Here is a 13,472-nt window from a genome sequence, read left to right as displayed (position 1 = left end):
TGCTCTGAAGACGGAACCGGTGGCAAAATAGACGAATAAGTTGATGCCAGCACCAATGACGTCTAGCAAGATGAACATAGAGCTCTTGACGACAGCCACATCATTCAGACGATTCGAGTACATGCCAAGGAGCAAACATTATGATTCAGGTCTTGCAAAGGATCCTTCTGACCTGTGCTCTGAAGACGGAACCAGTGGCAAAATAGACGAAGAAGTTGATGCCAGCACTGATGACGTCCATCAAGAAATACAAGGCGCTCATACTGACCACCAGGTGGTGCTCACGTCCGAACAGTCTGTAGTCGGTCAGCAGGCTGGTCAGTAGCAAGGTGATGGCGTCAGGAGTGGCCAGCAGAGTGGACACTGTCGCGTACACCACCACTGCTACTGACCGCTGCCAGCTCAGCCTGAAAAACGACAACGACGGCGACGACGACGACGACGACGATGATGCAAACGCTGGGGTAAGTGGTGTCGGTTGAGGATGATGTCCGTGTGAGTGTGCTGGCACAAACGTTGTTCTCGTTGACAGCGTTTGATGTCTGGAGGTCCAACAAGTGTTCAATGCCTCACAAGATGCTGGTTGGCCGTTTGGTTTGGGTTCTTTTTGCTGGGGCAGCACAGCTGTTGTGTTTGGTTGTCTGCTTGATTCTTCTACCTGCGGTCTCGTCCGTGTCAGAAAAGTCGTTGTGGAAAGTCGTGTCGTGGTTCTGAGTGAAGTTGTTTGAGCTGATGGATGTGTAAGAGTGGTGAACGCTACCGAAAACTGCAAACTGTGACACAACGTTTCACGGCTGTTGTTCCTAACCCCCTGGACAAAGGGGTGTATGTCTTCTTGCTCTTCACATTCTGCCCCGAAACTGCTGTCTCGTTCCTGGTCTAAAGCATTAGTCAACGAGTCGCACATCAAAGGGATCTCGACTTCAAGACTCGTAGAAGTAGAGACGCGGTTTGAAGAAAGTCCATTTCGGCCTTTCGCACAGTGAAGCGAAACCGGGTGATGGGTGTTGTGAAGAACCAGCACCGAGTCAGGCAATGTCGCAGAACCTTCAGACGCCGAGTTGTGTGAGATTGGTCTGCCCGGGCCAGCCGAGGTAGCTCTTCGTAGAGTACACCGTCCAGACTTTCGTGAACGTCTTTTCAGAATGACGATAAAAGCAACGGTGGTGGCGGTGGTGATGACAAGCGGGACGTAGACGAACAACGCATACCTGAAGATGGCCAGTTTGCGGAACGCTTCTCGGTGGTCGAGATAGGCGGAGGTACGGATCATCTTGCCTCCAGTACTGTCAGCCCCGCTGCTTCCTTCTTCTCCACCCCCCTCCTCCTCCCCCTTCTCCACTTGAACCACCCGGTAGTGGAAAGACCTGTCGAAGCTGAGGCTGAAGACGAGGATGAGGAGAATAAGGGTGTACAGTTTGGGTCGCCTGAGGTGGGACAGAACCCTGGCCTTCATGGGAAAAGCGATGACCAGACAGCGGTCAAGACTGATCAGCGTGGTGATACAGATGGACAACCTTCTCAACGCCACCGCAGGGAAGTAGAACAAGTAGTTGAAATAGGACAAGTACATGTAGTTACGGGACAGAGTCTCGGTCCCGCATGCCAGCACGATCACCAAGGGAGGTAAGGCGATGCCGAGGTAGGCCAGATCCACACAGGAGAGCAAGATGAAGTAGGTAGACGTCACGCTGCGGCGCATGCGCAGAAAGGCGGCGACGCTGAGAAGGTTGGTGAGGATACCGATGATGGCGAGCGGCGTGTTGATGCAGGAGACGCCCAGTGTAATGCGATGGTAGTCGTCGTAGTTTAACACTCCCTCCGACATCTGTCGATAAAGAGAACAATAGAAAGTTGAAACACAAAATAACTTGGTACTCACTAAGACAAAGACATCTCCAAAAAAAGATCAAAATGTTCCCCTATGGAGGCTTCTTCAGCAATAGAAATGTATGGACTATTAATGAAACAGTGGTGTTTTCATTGATCAACATTGAAAATGCCATTAAAGTCTTGACTGCAGCAAAGGAGGGCAAAAGGTAAGAAAGGAATCTACAAAGTTGAACACTCAAAAAAATAAATAAAAACAGAAATGTATAAGCTATGGTTTAAACTGTGATTTATTCACCGCTCAATTGTTAACATGCAACGATTTCTTGAATGCAACGAATGGTCGCAAAAGAATTTGCGTAGTTTAGCACTTCAATTACCATCTGGTCACAAGACGAACAACGAAAATGTATAAAGTATTGTTTGAACAATGGTGTATTCGTCGTTCACTATGCTCACTGCAATAAAATCTGGCATGCAACAAAGGACCAAAGAAGAGTCTGCGTAGTTAACCTAAAGAACAAAGAATGTTACACAAAATCAACAAAACAAGAAATGAAGGATCAAAGACGACAAAACATACAAACAAACAAACTAACAAAATAGAAAACGGTAAATAACACCACCATTCGTACCACCGCAACCACCAACAAAACGTAAGAAGAAAATAAACAGGGAAAAATCAAAGCATTGCGCACTTCTTCTTCTTCTTCTTCTTCTTCTTCTTCTTCTTCTTCTTCTTCTTCTTCTTCTTCTTCTTCTTCTTCTTCTTCTTCTTTTTCTTCTTCTTCTTCTTCTTCTTCTTCTTCTTCTTCTTCTTCTTCTTCTTCTTCTTTTTCTTCTTCTTCTTCTGCGTTCGTGGGCAAGAAACTCCCACGTTCACTCATGTTTTTGCACGAGTGGAATGTTTTGTGTATGACCGTTTTTACCCCGCCATTCAGGCAGCATACGCCGATTTCGGGGGAAAAGAATTGCACTGTCAAATAATAAATGGATTGACACACTTCTTTACTATTTGTGCCAATCTAAGATCCTCAGTAAATCTCACATATTTTCTTCGCCTCCTGTCAGTTCAATACTTGGCGGCCTGAGAAAGGAATCGACCTTTTATCTCAGCCTCTTGAAAGGTCCTAAGAGCTGGCCGAATTAAAGATAGTGTCTTTATCGCGCACACGATTACGTTTACAGCCATCGATTGACTAATTCTATTCAAATTTACACTTCTTCTCGTGAAAACTTTTACAGCAAAGACATCTTGTCAATAATAGGTTTATAATATCTTAACATTGAAATAGGAACACTCTTGAGCTCACCGTCCCATATTTGTCTAGGCTTTTACATGGGATAAAACATTCTTTCCACTTGGTCACATACACAAAATCAACACCCTGGCTGCTTACCGTGGGGAGATGAATTAAATTAAATTAATAATTTCTTTAAAAATAACACTGGTTACATTTTAAAAATTAATTCATTCTTCTTCTTCTTCTTCTTCTGCGTTCGTGGGCTGAAACTCCCACGTACACTCGTGTTTTTTGCACGAGTGGAATTGTACGTGTATGACCGTTTTTTACCCCGCCATTAAGGCAGCCATACGCCGTTTTCGGAGGAAGCATGCGGGGTATTTTCGTGTTTCTATAACCCACCCAACTCTGACATGGATTACAGGATCTTTTTCGTGCACACTTGGTCTTTTGCTTGCGTGTACACACGGGGGTGTTCGGACACCGAGGAGAGTCTGCACACAAAGTTGACTCTGAGAAATAAATCTCTCGCCGAACGTGGGGACGAACTCACGCTAACAGCGGCCAACTGGATACAAATCCAGCGCGCAACCGACTGAGCTACACCCCCGCCCAAAACAACCCCCAATGTGCACAGCTCATTCATCATTTTTGGTATGTGACCAAGTGGAAGGATGGCCTTATCCCATGTAAAAGCCTTGTCAGATATGAGAAGACGATGAGCTGAATTGTTTTCACGAAGAGTGTTCCTAACGTCCTATATATCAATATAAGGTCATATAAACCTATTATTGACATGATGACCTCGCTGTAAAAGTTTACCGCCGCATTCTATTCGATAGTTATATTAAGCATATGACATCATTTCTAAACACCATTACGAGTTTCAGAAATCTACACAGAAACTTTGAAGCCTAGTTTTTCACCCTGCCTAGAGACTGGCAGTTGAAAGTACTTTGGTAAAAACAGTATAGCTCGCCACCGCGTCTAAAACATTCACAATTCCATTACGAGTTTCAGAAATTCACACGGAAACCCTGAAGCCTCGTTTTTACCCTGCAGAGAATCGAAGCCCCACTATTGCCGACCCAACTGCGAGGGAAAAAACGCAATCCTACCTCCCATTCCAGGAAACGTTGACTTAAAATATTAAAACCCAGTTTTGGAATTTGATTCTGCGAATCACAAACGAATTGAATGTAGAGCACCTGAGCTTCGTTTTCGAGGCTGAAAGGCATGCGTGCATATGAACCAACACAGGTCCACGGCCATGACCTAAATGAACGGAGAGGTAAAGAAAAGAGGAAAGTAAGTCGCTATCAATATCCCCATAGGCAGCTTAGCTAATTTCCTGTCCAAGAAAGGGTTGTCTTTCAAAGCGAGCCCCGCCGTGTTCAATTTCTCTGAACATCTGGCGCCCGCCATCAGTTTGTACAGATATAATAATTATGTGAGAACTTCTGACTTGAAGGTAAATGTTTAGCATTAGAAAAAGGACACTGCTATGAAAACAAAAATGATGATAGGATGTTAATCGATTGAGATAAAAGGCCACTCAAAAGAAAGGGAGTTAGTATTATAGTGGATGTGTTAAGGCTAGTGTATTCTAGAAGATTGTTTGCAGAGACATACAATATGAGAATCACTGACGTGCAAGCCAATGAAAAACGGGTCACTGCTACGATGGAGAAAAAGTATTGATAAAGAGGAAAATGCCACTGAAAGGTTGATGAATAAGTATACTGGCTAGTGTATTTGTGAAGTTGTAATGCTTGGGGGCTGCTAATACGTTGTATTTGCTTTTTGTGTTGTGAGTGTGTGTGTGTGTGTGTGTGTGTGTGTGTGTGTGTGTGTGTGTGTGTGTGTGTGTGTGTGTGTGTGTGTGTGTGTGTGTGTGTGTGTGAGGGGGGGAGGATGTTACGAGGGTTCTTTTACGTGTATCACTGTTGTTCCTCTGCCTTTTTAGGCAGTCATACTCTGATTTTAGGGCGGGGGGAGGGCAATACATCTCAAACGTTGCATTGAAATCCTCGTAACCTTCACACGTTATAAAGCAACGTGACATCAGCCCACAACAAACAAACCACGATAAAAGGGTTCCTAAAGGAGCCACGGGCATAAAATCTTGTCAGCAATAACACAATACCGTTATGAAGCACGGGTCACGCATTTTGAATAAAAGATCCTGTCCCATAAAGTCTTTCACATAGAACAATAATTAGTCACGTGTCCTTTAAACCCAGTATATCGCACGCCCGCGTGCCCACCAACAGGCCGATATAATCTGCATATCGGTGAAATCAACATTTGCATATTAGTGACGTCAGATTGACGTCAAACAGCTAATATGGGGCAAGGGGATAGGATCGCCTGCTATGGTTAGTTTCGGACGTTTCAATTGGCGAATAAGTGATGACAAGAGAAAGGAGGCCAGGAGAATTGTTAATGATGTGTAGCGGGAAACAAAGGAGGAAAATCTTGACACATTGATACACAAAACCGTTTGCTAATTTAAATTTATGTAGAGAGAAAAACATCGAATAAACAAAACAGTGTGCGCTGGCTTTTAATATCACTTTATCAAGCAATAAATATTGTTATTATACTTATGGAAAGAACACGCACGCTTGCACACACACACACACACACACACACACACACACACACACACACATTCACATACATACATACATACATACATACATACATACATACATACATACATACATACATACATACATACATACATACATACATACATACATACATACATACATACATACATACATACATACATACATACATACACTACGTCTCTCGTTGTTCTGTTATGTTCGTTAGTTTGTACATGTACTTCAATAACGACTCGTAGGCTTCAGCTTTTCAGTATAGCATTGCGACGGGCGCTGTGGCGGGGTGGTAAGACGTCGGCCTCTTAATCGGAAGGTCGAGGTTTCGAATCACGGCCGCGGCCGCCTGGTGGGTTAAGTGTGGAGATTTTTCGATCTCCCAGGTCAACTTATGTGCAGACCTGCTAGTGGCTTATCCCCCTTCGTGTGTACACGCGAGCACAAGACCAAGTGCGCATGGAAAAGATCCTGTAATCCATGTCAGAGTTCGGTGGGTTATAGAAACACGAAAATACCCAGCATGCTTCCTCCGAAAGCGGCGTATGGCTGCCTTAATGGCGGGGTAAAATTCCACTCGTGCAAAAACACGAATGTATGTGGGAGTTTCAGCCCACGAACGAAGAAGAAGAAGAAGAAGAAGAAGAAGAAGAAAACCTAGAGAACAAGGACGCGTCCATCATTTGTCCGATGACCCCGTGAGAATTGTCTCCTTGAATCAATTAGGACGCTATTCGTCGTTTCACCCCAATTCTTCACATCTTAGAGGAGGTTTTTGTAACGTCGATTAAAGCTACTGTCCTCCCGAGCTCAATAATGTTGTATTTCAGCACAGAATGACACACATTACAGACGTTTACATTCGGTAAAATCATTGTTACAACTGCACACATACCAAAACGCAACAGCCAGGCTGATTCCTATGCAAAATGGGGAGGGGGGGGGTTGAATTGAATTGGAAAATGGACACTAGTTTCGAGTATGAAATTAATTCAGCAAAAATCGAGTCCACAATAAACAAGAGGCAGCCAGGCTGTTGAATTCTCTTGTGTTTTCTATAATACGCCAGGACAGGACTCTAGGGACTCAGGACTGAAATCAAATCATATCAAATCAAATAAAAGTAACTTCATTATCTCAATCTCAGAAATGACATTGGTGGCGCATGACCATGAAGACAAGCGGACGACTAAAACATAACATTAACATAAATGTACGATTCTTATATAACCAAATTCTTATATAACCAAAGGAATCTTTTATTTCAGGCCATAGCCCATAAATAGGATGATACACCATGAAAAATAGAAATGCATGGAAACAAACGTTAGGCGCACAGTACAGGCAATCTTTTTTAATGTGTCAATCATAATATATATACATATCTGGCACTCCGGGACAGGAGAATGGTGGTGTACGTGCTCGTGGTCACAAAAAGGAACATGCACCTTTAAATCAAGCTGTGGTGAATGTAGGAAGCTCTTCGTCGTTTTACCCCCATTCTGCACATCTCAGAGGAGTTTTTCGTCACGTGCAGGGGCTGAGCAGTTAAGCCAGAGAGGGGGGGGGGGGGTTACAACCTGGGGTCCAGGTGTCGGTAGACCCTTGGTGGGGTCTGGGGGGCGACGGCCCCCTGAAGCTGAAGAATTTTAGCTATTTTATAAACAATTTCTGGCTTATCCTTGATTTTAAACATAATCAACTGATGTCAGCAGCCACTCATTATTTCTTTTAAAGTTAGTATTAAATAATGGCAATTTACCTTTACTGATATCTGCTCCCGACATCATATAGAAAGACAGAAGAATTCTTTTTTTTTTGTGGACAGCCGGGGGGGGGGGGGGCGGAACCCCTGTAACACCCCACCTATAATCCGCCCCTGCCTGACGTGGATGAACTGCTGCGAGCAACTAAAAAGGGTAGAAACGTGATCAAGGGCGATATAGGGAGCAGGTGGTCGGTGATTGATGGGTTTATATCATGTCTTAGTTAGTGGAGAACTTTCAGTCAGAGCGCCTGTCTGAGCCTTCAAAACGAAAGGAGCGGGAGGGCCGGGGTGGTGGGGGCGAAGGAAGGTGGGATGTGTGAGATAACTTTAAAAGACGCACGTTTTTTGTACTGATGTAGGCTAAGCTGAATGACTCCAGGGAGTAATCAGCCAAAACCGGACAGAAAACTGAAAAACGAAGCATAATTATCAGCGTAATTATAATGTCGCAAAAGACGCTGGAAAGCTTGTGTTTTTGTCCTCCGTGTGTTACCCCAAATCCTGTCCAAGTTTGAAAGTATTGTACCAACAAGTTACTGACGTGTCTTAAGTTTTGGTTGTCAGATGTTGTTTTTGTGTGTTTTTGTGTGTTTTTGGTGTGTTATTGTGTGTTTTTGGTGTGTTTTTGTGTGTTTTTGGTGTGTTATTGTGTGTTTTTGGTGTGTTTTAGTGTGTTTTTTGTGTGTTTTTGTGTGCTTTTGGTGTGTTATTGTGTGTTTTTGGTGTGTTTTAGTGTGTTTTTTGTGTGTTTTTGTGTGTTTTTTGGGGTGTTTTTTGGTGTTTTTTGGGGTGTTTTTTGGGGTGTTTTTTGGTGTGTTTTTTGGTGTGTTTTTTGGGGTGTTTTTTGGGGTGTTTGTTGGGGTGTTTTTTGGTGTGTTTTTTGGGGTGTTTTTTGGGGTGTTTTTTGGTGTGTTTTTTGGTGTGTTTTTTGGTGTGTTTTTTGGTGTGTTTTTTGGGGTGTTTTTGGTGTGTTTTTTTGGGTGTTTTTTGGTGTGTTTTTGGGTGTGTTTTTTGGGTGTTTTTTGGTGTGTTTTTTGGGGTGTTGCATTACCCCTTACAACGACACCCAAAACCGCCTTTTCTGACATGGATTTTTGAAGGGGTGTCTCTGTTGTTTGTTCCACTGTTATTTTAGACACTGCCTCGTGTAATATCAATATGTTTGCTGAATATTGCCTAGTTGTTTTTTATGAGGGTGGCATACATAGTATAAGATTTTTCACTCATCAATAACGAGACTGTTGGTCTAATTGTAGGCCGAAACGATTTTTGAATGATCATGCTTAACTTTATACGGTGGAACCCCCCTTTTAAGACCTCTAAAAATCTGAGAAAATCAGGTCTTAAAAAGGAGGGAGTCTAAAATGGAGGTAAATTTACAGAGGTCATGAACAGAAAATCTGAATAAGTGTAAGGTCTTAAAAGGGAGGGAGTCTTAAATTGAGGTGTCTTAAAAGGGGGGTTTCACTGTATCGTCAACCTAGCACGTCCTAGGCAGAAAAGTCTTCCTGAAAAGTCACGATGCCGATGGCGTCACGCGTGACTCCCTCCCTACAATTGCTGACTTTAAAACCACGCCTTCAACAAGCTCCAAAGTCATTAAATTCAGATTTCTGAGGTTTTTATAAATATGTAATCAGAAACTTGTCGAAAAACGACATCGTTGTTTATACTGATACCAACAGCTGTTATACAAGTAAACCTTTCTGTATCTGCATTAACAATGTAGATAACTCCAAGAAACTCACTGAACTTTTCCCTGAATATTAAACTTCACGTAAACAAAAAGATTAAACAAATCCAAATTTAGCTGTAGCATGGTATTTCCTGTTCCCATTGACAACAAAGAAGCTGTTACACACACAAAAAGTCTGCGAACTTCAAGTCTGTTTGTGTTGTTTTCTTCTGGGGTGGGGGGAGGGGGGGAGGGGGAGGGGAAAGAAAAAGAGAAGGAGATAGGCATAGAAATATATAGCGGAGACAGGGAGAGAGACAGACAGACAGACAGACAGAGAGAGAGAGAGAAGGAACTGTGCCCTGAGGGAAATATACAATCTTCTTGACAGAAAAAACCCATGGGTACTATGATGCTTTTGTTCACTTAAAACCACCCTCCGCTTCCCGTAAACCATCAGTTTCTGGCCCCGGACACTGTCAGGCTTTTACACACAGTACAAAGACCCTTTCGTTTAAACACTTACCGCTGGAGAACACCCCAGGTGCCCTCCATAAAGAGCGAGCATTTTTCAAAGAATTTAATTTTGGGTGGACAGACGGATTTCTATCCAGACAAATTGGAAGGCTCGTTATGGCGCTAGACCTAAAATTTTAAATAAATTGACAGCTTGTTACACAAACATTGTTAAAACACCAAAGAATTCTTTGATCATCAAAACAAAGTCAGTAAAGTTCGAAGTTTTAGATGTGTGTCAAGCAAACAGGGTGAATTGGTCGACTGGTGCAAGCAACTTGCAGCTCTTTTGAATTGATGACGGGGAAGTAGGCTACCGAAAACAATATAAATTTAGATTTTTTTAAATGCTGATCGACTGAGATTTCAACCATTTGATACTGCTAGTTGCTGTGTCTGTCTATAGTGAGTATTGCGTGCATACACATGTACTTCCGCGACACGGATATTATTACATCAAATGAGCTGCATCTTACCATTGCCCAAGCAGACGAGTTTTCTGATAACTGCTAGTTTCTTTGAAGACGCAGACACTCAGTCATTTGTTGTATTTCTGATTCAGAGGTACACAATAACATGCTATTGCAAATACAGAGTTGCATTAAAACCACAAACTGAGAACTAAATTCTTTATTTGGTGTTTAACGTCGTTTTCAACCGTTCAAGGTTATATCGCGACGGGGAAAAAAGGGGGGGGGGGGGGGAGATGGGATAGAGCCACTTGTTAATTGTTTCTTGTTCACAAAAGCACTAATCAAAAAATTGCTCCAGGGGCTTGCAACGTAGTACATGTACAATATATGACCTTACTGGGAGAATGCAAGTTTCCAGTACAAAGGACTTAACATTTCTTTCATACTGCTTGACTAAAATCTTTACAAACATTGACTATATTCTATACAAGAAACACTTAACAAGGGTAAAAGGAGAAACAGAATCCGTTAGTCGCCTCTTACGACATGCTGGGGAGCATCGGGTAAATTCTTCCCCCTAACCCGCGGGGGACGAGAACTAAATTCATCACGTATGTAAAAAAAAAAAAATATATATATATATTTTTAAAAAAAGTGGGACACACGGGGCCACGACGGCTCGGGGGTTGAACAAACCACGAGAACTGGTGTGTGGTTTACGCATGTTAAATAGTCATTCAAGCGAACTGTGCCATTTAGTGTTGTTAAATGCTATTGCAAGGGTGTTCAATAATTGCTTGTGTTGTGAAACATTCTGACGTTCTGTAAACCTCATGTGAGGCGGAGTGGGGCTTTGAAGTCTTTTCAACCGAAGATGTGTGAACGGTACGGTATCTGCGAATAAATACAGTACATGTATAAACAAACAAAAAAATTAACTTCCTTTTTACATTTAGTCAAGTTTTGACAAAATGTTTTAACATCGAGGGGGGAATCGAGACGAGGGTCGTGGTGTATGTGTGTGTGTGTGTCTGTCTGTGTGTGTGTGTGTGTGTGTGTGTGTGTGTGTGTCTGTGTGTGTGTGTGTGTGTGTCTGTGTGTGTGTGTGTGTGTAGAGCGATTCAGAGTAAACTACTCGACCGATCTTTATGAAATTTTTCATGAGAGTTCCTGGGTATGATATCCCCAGACGTTTTTTTCATTTTTTCGATAAATGTCTTTGATGACGTCATATCCGGCATTTTGTAAAAGTTGAGGCGGCACTGTCACACCCTCATTTTTCAATCAAATTGATCGAAATTTTGGCCAAGCAATCTTCGACAAAGGCCGGACTTTGGGATTGCATTTCAGCTTGGAGGCTTAAAAATTAATTAAAACGATCCAAAAGTACGTTTATCGTTTTCTTCATTATTTTCTGATTCCAACAACATATAAATATGTTATATTCGGATTAAAAAAAAGCTCTGAAAATTAAAAATATAAAAATTATGATTAAAATTAAATTTCCGAAATCGATTTAAAAACAATTTCATCTTATTCCTTGTCCGTTCCTGATTCCAAAAACATATAGATATGATATGTTTGGATTAAAAACACATTCAGAGAGTTAAAAAGAATAGAGTATAGAAAAGCGTGATATCCTCTTCAGCGCAACCGCTACCGCGCTTTTCTGGATTGTTAATTTCACTGCCTTTGCCACGAGCGGTGGACAGACGATGCTACGAGTGTACGGTCTTGCGGAAAAAATGCAATGCGTTCAGTTTCATTCTGTGAGTTCGACTGAGCTTGACTAAATGTTGTATTTTCGCCTAACGCGACTTGTTTGCTGTTATGCACGTGTTATTGTCATGAAGGAGAAATCATTACAAAGCCTGGGGCCTCATTAATGTTGAAGCTGTTCCTAATTTGGAAACTCTATCTCACCCACTCCCTCAACAAAAGATCAGCCGCATGCTTTGAAAACAGGCTCTCTCTATCTGTTTCTGTCTGTCTGTCTGTCTGTCTGCATTTCTCCCTTTGTGTGTGTGTGTGTGTGTGTGTGTGTGTGTGTGTGTGTGTGTGTGTGTGTGTGTGTGTGTGTGTTTGTGTTTGTGTGTGTGTGTGTGTGTGTGTGTGTGTGTGTGTGTACGAATACATACAGGAGAACGAACAAAGGGTTGTTTTGTTAGTTTTTAAGAACAATACAAAAAGCAAACTAATATGAACAAAAACAGAAAACACGGAGAATTTTTTTTTTTAAATCGTTGTAAAAACAAAACAGAATACCATTCTTAACTCATCCGTCGCAGCGGCAGAGCAAACAGAAAAAACCCGATGTACAGTAAAAAGTAACAATCTAAAAAAAAAACTCATTCAGGGCACTGTGTCCATTTTTACATTTAGACAAGTTTTGACTAAAATGTTTTAATATAGACAGAGAATCAAGAAGAGGGTCGCGGTGTCTGTGTGTGTGTCTGTGTATATGTGTAGTGCGATTGAGAGAAAACTACTGGACCGATCTTCATAAACTTGACATGTGAGTTCCTGTATGATATCCCCAGAACTTCTTTCATTTTTTCGATAAATGTGTTTGATGACCTCATATCCGGCTTTTAGTGATAGTTGAGGCGGACCTGTCACGCCCTCATTTTTCAACCAAATTGATTGAAATTTTGGTCAAGCAATCTTTGACTCAGTCCGGAATTTGGGATTGCATTTCAGCTCGTGAGCTTAAAAATTAGTTAATTAGTTTGCTCATTAAAGTTGTCATTAAAAACGAATTGTTACTTACAGATTAAAAATCCATTGCATTGTATTCCTCATCTTCTCCTGAATTCAAAAATATATAGATAAGATATGTTATGTTTGCTTAAAAACACGCTCAGAATTAAAGAAAAAAGGTTGAGAACAATTTTCGTATGCTCCGCGGAGACGAGCGTGACCCGTCTCGGTCTTCGGGTATGGTTAGCCGAGATTATCTGAATGTAGTCTCGCCGGTGACTGGTTTTTGGAGTTGATATTTTAGTTTGAGGCCTACAGATTGACTAAATGTTTTTATATCGCTTCACGCGACTTGTTCTTGTTCCCTTCATTTTGCGGGGTTGATAGCATTCGTAACGTGGACAGAAAAAAATTCTCTCTGGCCAGACGTGCGGGATGTAATTTCACACGAACTAGAGCTTGACATTATTACCCGCAAAACGAATAAACAGTCGTAAAGAAAAAGCACGAAACCTAACAAAAATTGAAACTCACGTGGAAACTTCAACAAGAATAAGACGGAGAAGAAGAGGAGTTGAAGGAAAAGTATGAGAAGGAGGAGGACGACGATGATGATGATGATGTCAGGACGATGAAGAAGAAGAAGAAAAAGAAGGGAAACAACAACATCATTATTCATTATTATCGTCGTCGTCGTCG

This window comes from Littorina saxatilis, linkage group LG6 (assembly GCF_037325665.1).
Source record: "Littorina saxatilis isolate snail1 linkage group LG6, US_GU_Lsax_2.0, whole genome shotgun sequence".
Classification (NCBI taxonomy): Eukaryota; Metazoa; Mollusca; class Gastropoda; order Littorinimorpha; family Littorinidae; genus Littorina; species Littorina saxatilis.
This window is presented reverse-complemented; position numbering follows the sequence as displayed.